The sequence below is a fragment of the Myotis myotis genome, unplaced genomic scaffold (assembly GCF_014108235.1).
Source record: "Myotis myotis isolate mMyoMyo1 unplaced genomic scaffold, mMyoMyo1.p scaffold_m19_p_4, whole genome shotgun sequence".
In the NCBI taxonomy this organism is placed as follows: Eukaryota; Metazoa; Chordata; class Mammalia; order Chiroptera; family Vespertilionidae; genus Myotis; species Myotis myotis.
The window spans coordinates 57,606,394-57,622,824 of record NW_023416346.1 but is presented as its reverse complement, the minus strand read 5'-3'; positions in this window follow the sequence as shown (position 1 = coordinate 57,622,824).

Sequence of the window (16,431 nt, the reverse complement as noted above, 5' to 3'; positions counted from 1 at the left end):
TGTTCCCGTTTTGTTTTTTTACTTCAAAATAAGATATGTGCAGTATGCATAGGAATTTGTTCATAGTTTTTTTTAAAACTATAGTCCAGCCCTCCAACGGTCTGAGGGACAGTGAACTGGCCCCCTGTTTAAAAAGTTTGAGGACCTCTGAAATAGAGGAGAGTAAACATCTCTAACTCTCTGGTTACTAAGTACTGTTACCAAGGAAGATTGAAGAGCTAACTGTCTTCACAGATAGTTTCAACACTTAACACCATCAGTGTCTTATGTAAAAACCTCAAATAAGGCATAGTGAGGCAAGCCTATAACCACAGTAAAGTAGAAATTATTTTTAATAAATAACTCAAGATAATTTACTGGAAATGATTAGCAGGATTTCCTCAAAGGATTGTTAGCATTGGCAACTAGAATATTAAATTTTGCTATTCACTGATTAATTTGCCAGTGTTAATATGACTACTTTTTCCTTAGAAAAAAAACCACACTCCTGTCAGTTTTAACCAAGATGTTCAGTTAAAGAAATAATTAAGTAATTCAAGATCTTATTTTTAAAGAAAGTGTAATTACGTGCAAAAGTTTCATATAGTATACTAGGTGACTTCTCTTTCCACTCCTTCCTCTTCTGTCTACTTCTGTCCACATTGCAGTTTCTGGCACCATAGAGCCCAGCAGCAGCAAAGCTAAATGCTTTGCACTAGCCTGTTTTTCCTTTACCAACTACTTGTCTTTCTGTTCCTATTACTCCATTCCTTTTGTGTTAATCAAACTTCCTACCTCTGTTTGGGTTACTATTGCTTTGTAATAAACCAGTCCAAAACTCAGTAGCATAAAACAGTCATTATACTTTGCTTTCACGTTATGTGCTTCAGAAAATCAGACAGGGTATAGCAGGGATGGCTTGTGTCTGTCTGCTTCATGATGTCTGGAGCATCAGCTGGGAAGACTCAACAGCTGGGGGCTTTAATCATCTAGAGCAGCGGTCGACAACCAGTGGTCTGCGGACCACTGCTGGTCCATGAGGTCCAAAAGGTTGGCGACCACTGATCTAGAGGTGTCTTCATTCACAGGTCTCCTGGTTGATGTTGGCTATTAGCTGGAACATCATCTAAGGCTGCTGTCCAGAGGACCTGGGATCTCTCAAATAGCAGCTTCAGGGTAGTCGGACTTCTTATATGGTAGCTCCAGGCTTTAAAGGTCAATGTCCCTGTGAGAAGGCTAACCCCTATTTTGTATAACTACTGTTTGAAATTCTCTACTATTTAGATAGTCCCTTATTCTGTAAAAGTCAACTCTGCTATTTTTTAAACAGCCCCTTATTCTGAAAAAATAACTTTGCTTTCTAGCCTGCTTGAATAATAAGGAAGATAAACTTAGCTGTCTGACCTTGTAGGCCAGAGACTACATACGCCCATACTCTCCTGCCATGCCAGATGTATTTTTTAATTGAATAGAACTGTACTGTTTTCAAGGCCACAAGCTTCCAGTGAGATAACTACTAAGCACACATAGGGCTGGTTCTTTAATAAAAAGAAAACTTCTGCTTGTTGCTCTACTCAGAATTTGAAAGACATTTTTCTCTGAGCCCACCGGTGTATAATAAAGTGGAACTCCATCTCTCTAAGCATTGCTTGGTTTTCTCCGGTCTTCTGCAACACCTGCAGATAAAACAGAAGCTGCACTGCCTCCTATGGTATAGCCTCAAAAGTCAGAGTCTCATTTCTCCCAAGATTTTAATACAACTAAAATCTTCTCAGATTCAAAGCAGAGGGGACATCAACCATACTCCCCAGTGGAAGGGTGACAAGGTCACATGATAGAGGAGAGTGTGGGATGAAAGATACTGTTGTGGCCATCTTTGAAAAATACAATCTGCTACATTCTCCCATCTACTTCTCTTGGCTTAAGGATACTCTGATCTGATTTTTAAAATGAAAAACAATCCCAGGAGAATACTATTTTTACTGAGGTTCCTAAGTTCTATTAGAGAGTAACCAGATGATTTCATCCACATCCAGCCCCCAATATTTCCTGTTTAGCACATCTCACTATTTCTCTGCTACATATATGGCTTCTGGCAGAAAGGGAATTTGGTCTCCTATGGGCTATTAGACCCAGTATTGATCACTATGGGAAAAGCAGCCACTGACATATGGGAGCTTATCTGGTCCTCACAGTTAGGCCTTGGTGTTGGCGTTCTACTGATAAACATAAACAATTTCACAGACCATCAACATCAGACAAGGCCACTATGTGACCACAGTGACCAAGACAAAAGTAATACCACTGCACAGTCATATTTGAAAAGAGACAAAAGATAAACTTTGACCAAACCACAAAAATAACCAACCATCCTCCTATCCTGGCTAACAGATACTGCTGCTACTTTACCAATTAGCCCTCTTCTAGTCTATCTTCCTTCTAGATAAGATTCATGAAGATACCCAATCACAGAATTACCTCCTATGTATATTGTTATTTCCTAACAGAATCCAATCCAGAGCAAAGCCTTGCTTCTTTAAACCCTCTCCCAAATCACCTATATATGTCCCAACCCTATAATAAATCATTTCTAACACCTTTGAGATCCCCGACCCCCACACCCACCCCCGCCAGTTCCCCATGGCGTGCATTCTCCTACATGCGTTGAGTAATCAACCCTACTTGTTCAACCACAGGTATATGACTAGTGGTCTTTGGTTAGAGGGCATTGACAACTCCTCCAAGGACCTTGAAATTAGAGAACACATTTCTGCTGAGGCCAGTTCTGATCTCCTGAACTCAAACTTCCAGTCAGAGTTTGTGTTTGGCTCTTTCATAATGCAGTTTTGAAAGACAACTACATGAATTCCTTAGACCTCCAGAAGTTATTAAAGTACCCCTATTGTTAAATGTATTTATATATACACATATATACATATTTATGTAACATTAGGTCTTCTAGGTTTCCTTATCATCTTATTAAGTGCAGACAGATTACTGTAATAACAGCGGCCATAGCTGCCCTGTCTCCAACATGGTCACAAGACCCAAGGGTAACCTGACTGTATGTATATAGGCACTTAAGTTTCTGCTGTGGGAAAAGCAATAGTTATGCACTAGACCAGTGGTTGGCAAACTGCAGCTCGCAAGCCACATGTGGCTCTTTGGCCCCTTGAGTGTGGCTCTTCCACAAAATACCACGTGCGGGCGCACATGTACAGTGCGATTGAAACTTTGTGGCCCATGCACAGAAGTTGGTATTTTGTGGAAGAGCCACACTCAAGGGGCCAAAGAGCCGCATGTGGCTCGTGAGCCACAGTTTGCCGACCACTGCCCTAGACAACTGGCTCATAAGTTGCAGATACCAGATGCTAGAATATATTTCTGCCTCCTCCTCCTAGAGCAGTGGTTCTCAACCTTCCTATTGCCGCGACCCTTTAATACAGTTCCTCATGTTGTGGTGACCCCCAACCATAAAATTATTTTTGTTGCTACATCATAACTGTAATTTTGCTACTGTTATGAATCGTAATGTAAATATCTGATATGCAGGATGTGATTTCATTGTTACAAATTGAACATAATTAAAGCATAGTGATTAATCACAAAAACAATATGTAATTATATATGTGTTTCCCAATGGTCTTAGGCGACCCCTGTGAAAGGGTCGTTCAACCCCCAAAGGGGTCACAACCCACAGGTTGAGAACTGCTGTCCTAAAGAGTTCTTCATTTTTCTCTAATTTTATTTGCAAAGAAAAAAATGTGACATTATGATAATTACTCACTTTCCCTCTCCTTTACAGTTCTCACTCACTTGATGCAAGAACTCTCATCCTCAGAAAAACTGTTTCATAAGATATTATTGTTTATGTTCATCAGGAGAACATCATAGCCTTGTGGTTAGCTGCCAGGCCTGAAACCCCACTCTACTTCAAGTTAGAGCCACATACTGATCTAAAACTGTTTAGAGAATCAGCTGTTGCAAGCAAGAACTGTGGATTGGAAACAATCCTGTATGCATTTGAATTCTGGCGTGATAATGTGTTCGTTGCTCTGACACATATGGCCCCAAATTCTCTTTAGCATCCACCAGTTTGCTCTCAGGGTCTGTGAGTTATTGTGTGTTCATGCAAGAAAATTAAATCATTCCTACTTAGAAATCACTTAGTGATGAATAGTTCAAATATTGGTTTTCTTTCCTTTTATCTCCTCACAGTTCATATAAAATTATCCTGCTTGTAAGACTAGGGACAGATTAGGTAGAGATGAGGACTGGTATGGAGGAGAGGAATCAGAGCCCAAGTATAAGTGAGAAGCTCACCAACTTGCAAAATTTGATTAATATTCAAGTGTCATGTGTGGGAGTGTCAATGGGGTCAGGACATGCTATCCCAAAATATTAAACCTTGACATACTGAATATTTTAGGCTGAGGGAGTTTGAGAAAATGGCAGGAGCAGGAGGACCACCTGCCCTCATTCTCCCTTGAAACAGGTCATAAAACCTTCATATGAGAGTTGCCCTCCCTATACCTAGAAGAAAGGACCATTTTATCTCTGTAGACAAAGGGACACCTAGAAGAATCCTAACAAACAGGCCTTGCTAAGTTTTCTCCAGCTTACTACACTTGCCTCATATTCCTTTACCTCTCCTATTCCTCTCATGACTGTCTGTCCACTCTTCATCAAACCTAGCACAAAATAATCAGGTCTGTTTCTTTGAGTCTTTATTTCTTTATGAAGGCTCCTGTGTCACATAAAACATTCAATACATTTGTTTTTCTCTCCTGTTAACCTGTCTTTGTCACTTTAATTTTCACATCCAAGTCTGGGACCCTAAGAATATCAAGGAAAATTTTTTTCTCCCTATAGTGTTCTGCTGACTCCCTTGGAATGTGGATCTGACAGATCTTTAGATTTCTGAAACATCTAGGGCACTGGTCATCCTAGCATCTTGATGGTCCCTGAAAAGGCTCAAAATAGACCCAGACCAGTTTGTTCGAACTTTTTTTGTGTGTGCTAATATCTGCATGTTTGTTTTTGGGGTTTTATTTGTTTTGTTTTGTAACTGGCCTGGAGAAAGATTTGAAATCCAACATTGACAGGGGTCTAGAATGATTAGTGACATTTCTGAAAATGTATCCTGGTCTTTTTTGGGTTTATGGAAGGCTTTGGAGGGTAGGTAGAACTGTGAACTGCCACTTTCCAGGAGACTGTTGAGGCTAATCCCTAAAGGAAGGTTCTGAGTTAAACCTTGGCACAGTAAGATTTCTGTTTTCTTCTGTGCTCTAAAGTTAATAAACCAATTATTTCTTCTGAGAAGGAGGGTTTTTATTGGAGGTGGAAAAAAACTACTCATCACACTTTCTCAATTCTAACTTCTTATACTAATTTTTCTTTGTCAAATAGATTTTCATAACTGTTTTACATTTTTAAAGTTCAAACAATTTTTTATCAGAAATGATAAATGACACAAGTGGGGTATGAGTTCCACTATAAACAACTAGCTACTTGTATATAACTGAGCAAGACAACTGAAAAGAAAATAGGTAATTTGTTTTTTAAACAATTTATGGTAGGAGGAACTCAGAAACCTGTAAGTGAAGAAAAAAGTGAGGCAAACCCTGCCTTTTTTTTAGTTCAGGAAGTTTCATGTTTGCTCCTCCATTCAAAATATATAAAAAACAAAGTCATTTTATTTCATATCTACTATGACTTAATTCAGGTACGGCTAACCTTTAAGAGTTTGCCTAGTCTTTAGAGATGTCCTTTCTAGTTTACTAATGTCAGTTGTGTTTAGACCAGTAGCCCCAGACCCAGTGGTATTAGCATCAACTGAGAACCTGTTTGAAATGTAAATCCGGGGGACTACCCACACCTGTTGAATCAGCAACTTTGTGAGTAAGGCCCAGCAATGTTTTTAAACAAGCCCTCCAGCTGATTCTGATGCACAGGAAAATTTGAGAACCACTGACTTAGACTGTCTGCTACACTGTTGTTTCTCTGGTAAACACAGCAGCAGGTTTGATGATTCAGATGCTTGAAAATATTGCTTAGGCCCTAACCGGTTTGGTCCAGTGGATGGAGCATCGGCCTGTGGACTCAAAGGTCTCAGGTTCGATTCCGGTCAAGGGCATGTACCTTGGTTGCGGGCACATACCCAGTAGGGAGTGTGCAGGGGGCAGCTGATCGATGTTTCTCTCTCATCGATGTTTCTAACTCTCTATCCCTCTTCCTTCTTCTCTGTTAAAAATCAATAAAATATATTTTTAAAAAAGAAAATATTGCTTAGAATTCCAGATGGATACACAATTCCCTGCTGTGAATTGAGTTTTCTGTAAAACCAAATAGTGGCACAGAAGTGTTTCAAATGCTTAAGCCAAAGAGTCCTTGTGTCCTACTCGGTAGAGCTTGTGGGCTCCATGCACAAGGGAAGGCCTTGCTCTCAAATAAGCCTCTTTAATATATATATATAAATTTCAAAGGGGAAGGGAGAGGGAGAGAGAGATAGAAACATCAATGATGAGAATTACTGATTGGCTGCCTTCTGCATGTTCCCTACTGGGGATCAAGCCCACAACCTGGGCATGTGCCCTGACCGAGAATCGAACCATGACTTCCTGGTACGTAAGTGAATGCTCAACCACTGAGCCACCCTGGATGGGCAAGTCTGACTCTTTAGCAGGGGTCCTGGAGGTGTCACTGTGGTGAACAAATACTCTCACCAGGAATAAACTAGTCTGGGCTACTCAATTCTCCAGGTAACTGCATCTGAGCTAAGCAGGGAGAGAACATACCTGGGAGAAAATTGCACATAATTTTGCCCTGCTTATTTTATCTTCAAAATATATGTCAAATCACCCTATCAAAGACCATCCCAGATCACACATTCAGATGACTTTGGCGGTCCCCGGTAGGTTTGTTAATGACACTTGATGTATTATCTCTATCTCCTTGCATTGTAATTGCCTGTTTCCAAATGCATGTAGTAACTAACAGGGTGTAAATGTCAAGGATAAAGGTTAATTTCTTTTCTCATCTAGTGCCTCTATTTCAGTACCCAGCACAGAGCAGGTATTTGGTAATTTGTTAAAGGGAATTAATCAATCCATCAAAGAGGGGGGTGGTGGTGGTGGTGGTGGTGGTGGTGGAGGGATTGAGAAAAAAAGAAAAAACTCATGGACACGACAACAGTGTGGTGATTGCCCCGGGGGGGGGGGGGAGCGGGGAAGGTGCAGGAAGGTATAGGGCAGTGGTTCTCAACCTTGGCTGTACATTAGAATCACCTGGGAATCTTTTTAAAATTCTGATTTCTGGGCCTCATCCTTTGGAAATTCTGTTTCTTTGTTACTAATGTTGTGGCCCCACCTCATAACAAAGAAACAGAATTTCCAGAGGATGAGGCCCAGAAATCAGGATTTAAAAAAGATTTTCAGGTGATTCTAATGTGCAGCCAAGGTTGAGAACCACTGGTATAGGGGGTATAAATAGTGATGAACGAGACTTGACTTGGGGTGGTAAACATACAATACAGTGTACAGATGTGTTCCTGAATTGGTACACGAAGCCTGTATAATTTTGTTAACCAGTGTCACCCCAATATGTGCAATTAATTTTTTAAAAAAATTAAAAGAATCTTAAACCAAGGGCTCAATAAAATCATCCCATATAGTATGATTCATATGAACTGCTGCCCAACCGACAACATATTTTCACTCCCCTGACGTTACTCTTCATTTATCTGTTCGCTGCATCCCCTATCCCCAAGCAAGCAGAAAAGTCACAAATGTCAACAATACCTACACAACATAGTTGTATTCCCCATTCCGTCACCAACGTCATCAACTCTCGCCCTTAAGTCCTTCAGTCTGTCAGTTCCCAGTACTCCTCATCCCCTCTTACTTCCGTTCCCCTCTCCCTGCTCCGCTGGAGGAAAGAGGAGCTTATGGAGCTTACGCGTTCAAAGAAGTGCTACAAACCTCTGCCTCCACTGCTCTCTCAGCGGCTGCCCATAGCTCCTGTCTTGCGGCGACAGTGGCCAGACCCTAGCCTGCGGGTGAATTTTACTTAGGGTCGGTCATAATGGAGATGCACACCAGATAGTTCCCAGACGTCCACGTACAACGTAGCTCCCACAATCCTCTTCGCCTCAGCTCTCGAACACCCGGTATTAACCCCTTCACGCCCATCGACCTTGCATGCAGACTGCTTGGTTCAAAGATCCAGGTCACTCATCTGTTGAAAGACACAAAAGACCGTAGCTATCTTCTTAACCATAGCCACCTATTGAACCTTTCCTTTTCTCAATTGGCTTGTACGTTGACTAATCATTTGTAAATAGGAGCTTAATTTGTTACATACATTAACATGAACAGTTCATAGTGATGCCTTAAGCTTCCAGATCAAACCAAACTCTAAATTTGCAGTTTCTGACTGTTCACCTTGAACCTGTGCCTCTTCTACCCTCCATTCCCATCATCTTTTGGTTCCCGTCTATTTTACCGCATACATCAATGGTTAAGAGCACAGACTTCGTAAACTTGACTTTCTGGGTTTGAATCTCTATCACTATCCAATTGTGGAATCTTAGGCAAGTGATTTAAGCATGTGATTCCTTAGCTTCTTCAGCTTCAAAGTTCCCGAATTGGTTCCTGACCAGTCCATTTGTATGCAAATAAAGAATCCAAGTCTGCATAGCCTGATTAACCTGAATAGCACTGTCCTGTTTGGTTGGTTTTCCCGTTGTGATTGGTTATTATAGAGTCGCTCTGATTTTTTCAGTATAGATGCAAATGATGATATAGCTGCACAGTTTTGATTGGACAGGGCAGACCTCAGTCCTAATGGTTCAAATATAATACCAGTTACTCTTTTGTGTCAGTTCAGCCAACAGATACAGGGTGCTGGAGGATAGCAGCTCAGTCAGTGGCCTTTCCCTGAAATGCAGTGTGCTTTTAAAAATTTACATGTGAGAAGTACCTAGGACATGGCCTGTCACAGAGTTAAGTAGTATATTGAAACAAATTATAATTATTGACTTCGATGGAGCTGTCTTCTCAGCTAAGACCTTTTAGATAATAAATAAATGATAATAATGGTTACCATTTTTGAGCACTATATTAAGTGCTCTAAACCTATTTTTTGTAGTTGTTGTTGTTTTATCTTCACAATTACTGGTGGTAGTTACAAGTATTATCCTTCCCTCCCCTCCTGTCCTCTGTTTTTCTAAAGCATCTAAGAAAATTCAGATCAGTCAGATAGCAGATAACTCAATAACTTGCTCATGGTTACAGAGCTAGTAACAAATAGAGCCAAGACTTAAATGCAGCTATGTCTTGGCCCTTCTCAAATATCACTGACAAAACAGACATCAATTCTTTTCCATTGTGCTTTTTTCTAAGAGTTGCCCCATTATCCATGCAGGAAAGCGGGGTTCTCTTCAGAGTCAGAAAGGCAGCAGGCAATAAAGTAAGGGTCTCTCTCCCTTGAAGGCTGGCAGCAACAGAGATGAATAAAATAGCAATCAAAATAACCAGCTCTTTATTGTGCCCCACTGTGCCACACAGGCCCCATTACTGCCTATATTGCCAAGGCTACCAGAGATGAAGGTGCAGGAGCCTCACCTCACCCCATCATTCTGCAGAGTTTGTATATTATCAAAGATTTTGCTAAAATTTTTTTTGCTTGTTTTATAATAGCACCAAGAGACTCTTTAATATACTATCCCAACTCCAGCCAAAATGGTAGTAATTTCCACATTAACAGTCCATAGAATCAGGTATTTCTACCTCAGCCCAAGAGCAAAAGGAAATCTCCTCTTTCAAAGATTAAAATAAATAAAAAATAACTTCCTTTCCCTCAGAGCCTGTAGTACCCAGGGTCTTGTTAGTCTTGCTGCAGAACCACATACTGCCACTTCCTAACTTATCCTCAGGCAATCCCCAATGGTGTTTTCAGGAGAAAGGCTGGTGATGGTAAACCTAGCACTGCTTTGTTCCCTGTATCACTTTTGTAGTTCCCTGATTGTTTTCACTTCCTCTCTGCACTTCAGAATACACTATCCTGCACACCTCTGGGCTTGAATTGCAGAAGAATCAACATCTTGTAACCCCCCACCCCCCAACAATAGCACACATGTCTGGGCTTGATCTTACTTAAAGTGGATAAGCTAAAAAAGAAAAAGGAAAGATAAACATAAGAAGACTATTTACTTAATTTCCCCATATTTCTAGATGTCAAACTTAGAAATGTCAACATAATGGTAGCTGTGAGAAGTTCAGTGCCAGAGGCCAGGAAAGATAAAAATCCTTGTGCAAAGCAAAAGTGTTGACAGAGGAAAAACAGCAGACATGAGTGTCTTTACAGCCAGTAGAAATAAACAAGGGGAGGGGAGGTTTGAGTGAAGATTTCAGACACAAACAAAAGATCCTGCCTTTACAGCTCCTTTCACCCTAAGCCCTTTATTGCCATTCCAAAGACTGGATCTGTCTAAATTCTCCCCACCAACCTGGTTCTTTCACTGTTGGGCAAAAGTCATGGAAGCCACCACCAGCTGTTAATACTTAGCAAAAAAAAGTAGGCGAAGAAAGAGGCTATTCCTAAATCCAATGTTAGAAAGGGAGCTGTGTTCCCAACATCCCTAGTTGCTTTCATAACATATTTTTAGAAAACAAATCACACATAATTTAAGTGTTGAAGTTCTGCAGTGCTTTCTATAGTATGCTTTGGTTTCTTAAGGGCTGATCTGGGGTCTTAATGCCCTTGATAGTGCTTCTCTACTGTAGTGTGCATACATTTCTGTACCCCATTTAGGTCTCCTTTACAAGGCAGATAGACCCACCCCTCAGCAGATAGGAATGCTAGCTGCAAACTACAGCTACTCTCTTCTCTGGATAATTGTACTCTACAGACTAAGAGCTTTAGTTCTCTACAACATTCCCACTCCCCATACAGCCCTGCAACCTGCATTAGATGCCTGACTGATGATGAGGGTACATAATGCCAGCCAACTTGCCTCAGTGGACCAATTCTGTCGTGCAAGTCCTACTCTAGCACTTCTTAGGTCAAGCTAAAGCTGGTCTCCAACTAGCTTAGTGTTTTTCCCCTGCTTCCCTCATTCCTCAAACATAGGACCCAAACATATCTTAAAACCAATTTTTGAGTATAGTAGTTGAATACATTCCTTTTGTAATTATTCATTATTTTTACTTATTTACAAATAATTATTTGTATGTCATAATTTATTATTTTAATTATTTAAAAGCTGTTATCTAGCAGAATATATTGATTATATCTTCCCTCCCCAAAAAATCAGATTATAGAGGGTCTATTAATTGGTTGCTTTTGATTTTCCCAATGTAAGTGAAATATACATTCTCTATTTCATAAGAAAATATCATTAATTAAGTGTTTCTACTGATGTGAGAAATGTTGGTTGTTTCTGAAAAAAAAAAAAACTTTTAACATTAGTCAAATAAATCACAATATTTTAGTTGTTGTGTGGTAATTTAGTTGCGTTCATGACTGTCAGTATTTGCTTAACACACATGTATACTGGAGAGGAGAAATTACTTTCCTAACTTATCTGTAACAATGGTTAAATGAAGGTTTAGTAAGAACAATTGAAGAATGGTGAATAATCTATTCATTTAAAAATTTAAAGTACTTAAACATTAGGATAGATAAAATTACACAGGGGAACATATACCTTATTTTCTTTTCAGAAATAAGAAGAAAATTATATGAGAGCAATATGTAAATTTTATTATAATAGTCCCCGTGATTGACATTTCTCAAAAATTTTTTTGGCCATGAGCCCTTAAGAGTTTTCATAATCTCCTAAGACTAATGTCACATCATCCATTGCTAATCAAAAATGTTTTCTAAGTCCATGATTTATTTTTAAAAATTCACTATTTTGCCACAGAAATTATATGGAATTTCACTACTACAGTGTTTCATCTAAAATATGCATCTTGCCCTAGCTGATTTAGCTCAGTGGATAGAGCCTCAGTCTGCGGACTGAAGGGTTTTGGGTTCGATTCCAGTCAAGGGCACATTCTGGGGTTGTGGGCTCGATCCCCAGTAGGGGGCATGCATAAGGCAGCCAATCAATGATTCTCTCTCATCATTGATGTTTCTCTCTCTCTCTCTCTCTCTCTCTCTCTCTCTCTCTCTCTCCCTTCCTCTCTGAAATCAATAAAAATATATTAAAATATCCATCTTTCCCAGCTTAGTAGATAGCTACTCATATTCTAAAAGCCCAGGTTAAATGTCACTCCCTTTGTGAATTTCACCACAACCGGCAGCACTCATCCTTTTCTTTTATGTGTGCTCATACGTCTTTATAAATACCTCTTTTAGACCTTGTATCTCACTGTATTATAATTATATGTTGCATGGATTAGCAATTGTGTTTAGCTGTCATTAAGAACCCATTATTTTGCTATCACATACAAGAAATCCAAAAGTAGGCAATTCAACAATGTTATGGTGGCTTCTTTTATTTTTCTGCTGTTTTGCAAGATCAAGCTCTGCCTTCCTAGTTCAAGTTTTCCTCAGTGTAACATTATTGCTAAAGCTCTAGCCATCACATCCATACCTGGGGGAGAATGAGTAAGAAGGTAATGTAAAAGGGCCCCAGAGGAACCATTACTCCTACTCCCCCACACCAGTGCATGCATGTATACACACAGACAAAACTATGAAGCTTTCTAGGAAGCCCAACCCAACAACTACCACCCACATACCATTGTCCTTTCTTTCTTTATTTCTTTATTTATTTATTCATTTATATCTTTCTTTTTTAATCTTTAATTTCTTTATTGATTAAGGTACTATATATGTGACCTCATCCCCCCATAACCCCCACCACCACCACTCATGCTCTCATCCCCCTGTTGTTTGTGTCCATAGGTTGGGCTTATATGCATGCATACAAGTGCTTTGGTTGATCTCTCCCCCTTACCCCCACCCTCCCCTACTTTCCCTCTGAGGTTTGAAAGTATTACATATTAGAGGCCTGGTGCATGAGATTCATGCACTTGGGGGGGGGTGTCCCTCAGCCCAGCCTGTGCCCTCTCACTGTCCAGGACCCCTAGGGGGATGTCCCTCTGCCTGCAGTCAGACATCCCTCTCGCAGTTTGGGGCTCTGGCAGTCTGGGACCCCTTGCTCCTTACCGCCCGCCTGCAGCAGAGGGCTTCTGGCTGAGCGGCGCTCCCCCTGTGGGAGCACACTGACCACCAGGGGGCAGCTCCTGTGTTGAGCATCTGCCCCCTGGTGGTCAGTGCATGTGATAGCAACCGGTTGTTTCACCATTCTGTCGATTTGCACATTAGGCTTTTATTATAAAGGATGTCCCCCTTCTTCCCCATCAACCCCCTCTAGCCCACCCCACCCCCCACCCCAGGCCCTCACCACCTCACTGTCTGCATCCATGGGTTATGCATATATGCATGCAAGGTCTTTGGTTGATTACCTCCCACCCACCCACCCTCTACCACCTTCCCTTCAAGATTCCACACTCTGTTCCATGCTTCCATGTCTCTGGATCCACTCTGTTCATCAGTTTATTTTGTTAATGAGATTCCACATATGAGTGAGATCATGGGATACTTGTCTCTCTCTGATTGCATTGTCCTATATTTAGTCACACGGGCACCCTTATCTGAAAGGAAGGCTGGGAAATTATTGTTTTCATCTGGGTACATAGCTACCTCCCAACAAAATAAGGTTTTGTAACTTAGAAATAACTGGGAGAAAGGGTATGTGATATTCAAACAACAATGCCTATCCTGCCCCACAACCCATTTTATCTGTTTCTTTACTAAGACTATTAATTCCTGGAAGGTTTAGCATATGTCACATTCATTTTGTATTTCCAAGGCCTAGAATAGTACAAGACACTCAACGATTTGCTGTTTATTTCCTTTGCCTGCAATATGAAGGGTTAATCTGTGTAATCTGCCTAGATAAAAAAGATTCCATGTTTTATCACAATAATTTTCTGTGCTTTATGTTGACTTTATTATATCCTTAATTTAAAAACACACACAAAACTTCCTCACTTATCAAAGAGCAATGGTTCTTGATCATCACGTTACCTTTTTATTTTTAAATGTGTTGTTTCTTTCTGTAAATAGAGAGTTTCTCATCACCAACTGTCCTGTTTTACATGTTCAAATATCCTGACAATTTTTTATTATTTTTCCATCCTAAGATTGAATCCACATGTAAAAGGAAATTATTTTCAGGATATCTTTGGCACCTAAAGCTATTTTTGAGGTTTTCCAGAGGTCCTGGAGAGCCTTTTCCTTTCACCTTATAAAAAGAGAGGTACTAAACAGAACAGAATACCTAGAAATTGACCCAAACCATTATGTTCAATTAATATTTGAAAAAGGAAGCAAGAGCATACAATGGAGTAAAGGCAGCCTCTTCAATAAATGGTGTTGGGAAAACTGAACAGATACATGTAAAAAAATGAAACTAGACCACCAACGTACACCATACACAAAAATAAACTCAAAATGGATAAAGGACTTAAACATAAGATGGGAAACCATAAAAATATTAGAGGAATCCATGGGCAGCAAAATCTCAGACATCTCTTGTAGCAATATGTTTACCAATACATCTCCTAGGACCTAGGGCAGTGATGGCAAACCTATGACATGTGTGTCAGAGGTGACACACGAACTCATTTTTTTTGGTTGATTTTTCTTTGTTAAATGGCATTTAAATATATAAAATAAATATCAAAAATATAAGTCTTTGTTTTACTATGGTTGCAAATATCAAAAAATTTCTATATGTGACATGGCACCAGTGTTGTTAGGGTTTTTCAAAATGCTGACACGCTGAGCTCAAAAGGTTCGCCATCACTGACCTAGAACAATGGAAACTAAAGAGAAAATAAATAAATAGGACTATATGAAAATAAAAATCTTCTGCACAGCAAAAGAAACCATCAACAAAATAACAAGAGAGCCCACTGCATGGGAGAACATATTTGCCAATAATACATCCAATAAGGGGTTAATTTCCAGAATATATAGGGAACCTGTACAACTTAAAAGGAAGATAAACAATCCAATTAAAAATGGACAAAGGACCTAAATAGACACTTCTCCAAAGTGGACATACAGAGGCCAAGAGGCATATGAAAAAATGCTCAAAGTCACTAATCATTCAAGAGATACAAATCAAAATGACAATGAGATACCACCTCAAACTTGTCAGAATGGCTATCAGTAACAAATCAACAAATGACAAGTGTTAGTGGATGTGGAGAAGAGGGAACCCTAGTACACTGCTGGTGGGAATGCAGACTGGTGCAGCCTTGTGGAAAACAGTATGGCGTTTCCTCAAAAAATTAAAAATGGAACTCCCATTTGATCCAGTGATCCCACTTCTAGGAATATATCCTAAGAAATCAGAAACACCAATCAGAAAGGATATATGCACCCCTATGTTCATAGCAGTGCAATTTACAATAGCTACGATTTGGAAATAGCCTAAGTGCCCATTAGCAGATGAGTGGATAAAAAAAGCTGTTGTACATTTACACAACAGAATACTTCACAGATGTAAAAACAAAAGAACTCTTACCATTCGCAACAGCATGGATGGACCTGGAGAGCAGCATACTAAGCGAAATAAGCCAGTTAGAGAAAGATAAGTATCACATGATCTCACTTATATGTGGAATACAATGAATAACACAAACTGATTAACAAAAATAGATCCAGAGACATAGAAGCATCAAACACAGTTGAATCTCAGCGGGAAGGAAGGGGAGAATGGGTGGGTGGGAAGAGATCAACCAATGAATTTGTATGCATATATGAATAACCCATGGTGAAGACCTGGGGAGGGGGGCCAGCTGGAAGAGGTCAATGGGGGAAAAAGAGGACATATGTAATACTTTCAACAATAAAGATTAAAAAAGAGAGATACTAGAAACTGTGTTTATTCTGTTAGGTTGATGATTTGCATGGGAAGCTGTCCGATCAGAAGAAATGATCGGCCTTCCCGAGATTAAGTATATCTGATGATTTATTGAGAGATTATGTGTGCCCTTACTGTAAATGGATGGCCTCTGGCGCCATTTCAAACGCCAACAAGAATCCCAATTTGGGGTGTGGTGGAGAAGGAAACTTGATTTAGTGTAAACAGCTTGACAGTAACATAGCATGGCTGTGAAACAGCACTGCAGTAGAATGGCTCCATAACGTTACAGCGTGGCTGCTGTGAAAACAGCATGGCCTCTAAAGCCAGGGAGAAGTAAAGCCAGGGAGAAGTCTGTAGCGCTTCAGCTTCAGCAACTCAATTACAATCTTCAGTCTTCAGGGGAAAGCACTCTAAGATCCTGAGGGGAGCGGGCTATATAGAAAGAAGTCCCGCCCTCTGGTCCCTGATTGGTCAAAATAAAGCTTCTCTGATTGGTCAAA